The 4,370-nt window shown below is 40.2% G+C and overlaps 1 pseudogene; it reads left to right on the top strand.

The window, feature by feature from the left end:
* Positions 1-228: 228 nt before the first annotated feature.
* LOC115899015 lies at positions 229-631 on the top strand (annotated as a pseudogene).
* Positions 632-4,370: the final 3,739 nt, after the last annotated feature.

The following is a 4,370-nucleotide window of genomic DNA, read 5'->3' as shown; positions in this document are numbered from 1 at the left end:
TAAATTCATCAAAACCCTCAAATGAAATCACCAAGAAAACCAAAGAAAGTTGAGTTAGAGAGTACTTCTTCTCTGCATACCATATAATTTTCTTCAAAACATCCTGACTTTCTGGGTATTTGAGATGCTCATTTTCCTGATTGTTATACTTCATTTGGCATTACCCCATCTTTATTAACTTCACTTGAAAAATTATCTGGAAACAACAACAAAATATTTTGAGAACAGCAAATTTCAAAGATGATGCCCAAAGGAAAAAATGGTTCTGGAAGAGGGGGAAATGGGGACACGTCTCTGGGAGCAACAGTGCTGATGAGAAGGCTCAGGGCCCCAAAGTGAGTGGTGACACGGCAAACAGACACATTCTATGCGAAAAACAAGGCAAAACCATGGAAGCCATGGAAAGTTAAAATCTAGCACAAGACTCAATGAAGTGGCTCCACAATATAGTGAAGATAAAGCCAGGCCTGGGGACGACTTGGGTAAGGAGGATCATGACCCACCACGGACCCCTGCTTTTCAAGCAGCAGCATTTGCCTTGCCTGTAAGTGGGATGGGTAAGCCTGTGTTTACAGATCCGTCCATAAAGACAAAATTTGGATATATTATTATGGATGAAGGAAGAAAATAAAATCAAATTAAGCCAACTCACCAGACTTTGAACTTCTCACTACATCTCATCATGCTGTTAATGTCTATGTGACTGGCAAAGCCTAAGTCCAAGGCATTGTGCAAAAAACAGGGTTTGATTGAGCAACATAGGTTTTTTTTTTTTTTTTTGAGCCGGAGTCTCGCTCTGTCGCCCAGGCTGGAGTGCAGTGGCTGGATCTCAGCTCACTGCAAGCTCCGCCTCCTGGGCTCACGCCATTCTCCTGCCTCAGCCTCCTGAGTAGCTGGGACTACAGGCGCCCGCCACCATGCCCTGCTAATTTTTTGTATTTTTAGTAGAGACGGGTTTCACCGTGTTAGCCAGGATGGTCTCGACCTCCTGATCTCGTGGTCCGCCTGCCTCAGCCTTACAAAGTGCTGGGATTACAGGCGTGAGCCACCATGCCCAGCCTCAGCATAGTATTTTAATACCAGAAGCAAAGCAAATGCATGAACCTAAATACCCTCCTCGTCATCTATACACTCTTTTGTGTGGAACTTTTAGTGAGTCAAAGATTTCAACGTAGGCCCCTTTATCTAGAAATCCACTTAAGGGTTATGTGGGTCTTAAGGTAATAGTTCTCATTTTTTATTTCTTATTCCCTGCATTTTCCAACTCCATAGGCAGTAGCCACACAAAGCCATTTAATTGAAGCAGGCCGGGCATGGTGGCTCATGCCTGTAATTCCAGCACTTTGGGAGGCCAAGGGGGGTGGATCACTGAGGTCAAGAGTCCAAGACCAGCCTGACCAACATGATGAAACCTCGTTTTTACTAAAAATACAAAATTAGCCAGGCGTGGTGGTGCATGCCTGTAATCCCAGCTACCTGGGAGTCTGAGGCAGGAGAATCACTTGAACCCGGGAGACAGAGGTTGCAGTGAGCTGAGATCGCACCATTGCACTCCAGGCTGGGCAACAAGAGTGAAACGCCATCTCAAAATAAATAAATAAATAAAATACTATAATTAAATTTAACTGAATTAAAAGTAAATTAATTCAGTTCCTCAATCACACTAGCCATATTTTAAGTACTCAATAGCTACATGTGGCTAGTGGCTATAGTGGTTAGTGCAAATTTAGAACGCCTCCATCATTACAGAAAGTTCTGATGGTCAGTGGTGCCTATACTCCACATACTAAGTGCCAGGTGATCCTTAATCTCAGTATTCTTTTGGCAGGTATTGGCACAGAAAGATCAAGTGACTTACCTAAGGATTAATGCTGAGTCTTATAAATAGAATTTAAACTGACATCTCTAGGACTCTAGTCTGAGGATCTTGTTATAATTGATTTGTTCTTCTCTGAACTGTATCTTAACATGAGAAATGGCATATTCCCCAGTTGCAAATTGCCTGCTATCTTGGTTGGTTTGTGCTAGAAAGGTTATGTCTGAAGATCTTAATTTAAGCTGGAATACATTAATTTCTGAACAGTCAACATTCTACTGCTATCTTCATTGAAGGCAATCAGCAGAATGTATTTACATATATTTCTTTGTATGTTTGCCTTTACATAATTAAATGATTTACAGCATAGTAGACAGAAATTCTATTTTGTTTAGGTCATTATTTTATTACTCAATGTACCCAAATCACAAATGAGGAAAGACAGCTTAAATGTGTTTAATAGTAGAGACAAGGTAATAAAATGCTCAGTGAGAACTGATCTAACACTGTGGAAAAAAAAATACTGAGGATAATGACAGTAGTAGTAATAAAAGCAAATGCTTATATATCTGTTTACTATATGCCAAGCATGTTCTAAGTGTTTTCATATATTAATCCTACACTAACTCACTTAATTCTCATACCTACCCCATGAAACACTAATGTTTCTCTATTAGGAATAAGGAAATTGAGGCATAGAGAGACTAAGTAGCTTGTCCAAGGTCACAAAGTTAAGATTGAAACCTTGGCAGTATGGCTTCAAAGGCTGGTGCTCTCAGTCACGACTACACAGCAGTCCCCCTTGTCAGTAGGAGATACATTCCAAGACCCCCAGTGGATGTCTATGACTAAGGATAGTACTGAACCCTACACACACTACATTTTTTTCCCATACATATACAACTATGCCAAAGTTTAATTTATAAAATAGGCACAGTAAGATATTAAAAGCGATTATAAAATAGAATTATAACAATATTCTGTAATAAAAATTATGTGAATGTGGACTCTCGGTATCTTCACCTCTGGGAACCGAAACTGTGGAAAGCAAAACAGCAGATAAGGAGACACTAATGCACTGCAAAGTGACGAAGCACTGAGAAAAACTAGTCCCGTCTTCCTAGCTTTAACCAGCAAGTGCCCTTGATACTTCTAAATTTAGGGAACATGCCCACTTCCCAATTAGTATACATATCTTTCTTTTCTGCATCTCATTTTTCTTTTCATTCGTTAGTGTAGTGTTGAAGTTATAAAGTTTCCCCCCACCACAAACAACTGTTTAACAGTTGATGCCAAAAATTCAGTAGATATTTTACCAAACTAAATCAGAGCTCCAATCCTGGATCTAATGGACATACTAAAATGTCTTTCCTGTTTTAGAGTTATGTTCAGTTCAGTTATACTCTGAACTTCTTGGACTTGCTTTTAATAATTCCTGGCCAGGCACGGTGGCTCACGCCTATAATCCCAGCACTTTAGGAGGCTGAGATGGGCAATCACCAGAGTTTGGGACCATCCTGGCCAATACGGTGAAACACATCTCTACCAAAAAATATAAAAATTAACCGGGCATGGTGGCACATGCCTGTAATCCCAGCTACTCGGGAGACTGAGGCAGAAGAATCGCTGGAACCCGGGAGGTGGAGGTTGCAGTGAGCTGAGATTGCACCACTGCACTCCAGCCTGGGCAACAGAGCGAGACTCTGTCTCAAAAAAAAAATTCTCTTCTGAGTTTGCCAGGAACCCATAATACACCAAGTTAAAAAGTTCATAAACACAGCTATCAAAAATCTATCTTTTAAGAATGTAACATTTGGGAAGTTCTCAAAGGGAATTGATGGCTTACAAGATTTGCTTCTTTTTTTGGAGAAATCTACCTTGAATGGCACCAGAAGCTTGAAATCCACATTGTAAACTTTAATCCTGAAAATAGCCGCTTAATTACAAAAAAAAAGATCTTCCCCAGTTTAAGAAATATTTTTGTTTGTTTTTAGTCTTTCAGTCACTTGATAATACAACTCTAGGCCACAATCCAGAAAACCAGTCTAATTCAGTCAATTTATAGACAAAAAAACCCCTAAGATGTAGAGAGTTAAAGTGACTTGCTTGGTCACACAGCTAATTCATCAGAACAAAGAGTGAAACCCAGGCTTTCTGATTCAGCTGTTTCCACACCTGCTAAAAGAACAAGGGGTTCTGCACACGTCTTCTGCACTGCTCTGGCAATTTTTCCTAAGCACGTGTTCCCAGATGCTGAGATGACTGTGCAGGTTGTGTGAACCGCATACGACTGGGCTGCATCTAAAGAGATGTCATTCACAGTGGACACCGTAGATCTGTACACATTTTATGAGCATGTTCTGGCTGTTAGCAGCACAATGGGTTGTGCTCATGAAAGCAAGCAATCTTGGAGAGACCCAAGTTGTGATTCACTTCTCAGTCCCTGAGGCCACATGACAAGAAAAAACAAAAAACAAAAAAACTTTTTATTTTTTAACTCAGACTCCATTCTCCTTTGAATTAATGTTGACATATAAGAGAAAAAGGCAAAACA

The sequence above is a fragment of the Rhinopithecus roxellana genome, chromosome 8, assembly GCF_007565055.1.
Source record: "Rhinopithecus roxellana isolate Shanxi Qingling chromosome 8, ASM756505v1, whole genome shotgun sequence".
NCBI lineage: Eukaryota > Metazoa > Chordata > Mammalia > Primates > Cercopithecidae > Rhinopithecus > Rhinopithecus roxellana.
Note: the sequence above shows the minus strand (reverse complement) of the source record. Positions and strands in the feature narration are given on the sequence as shown.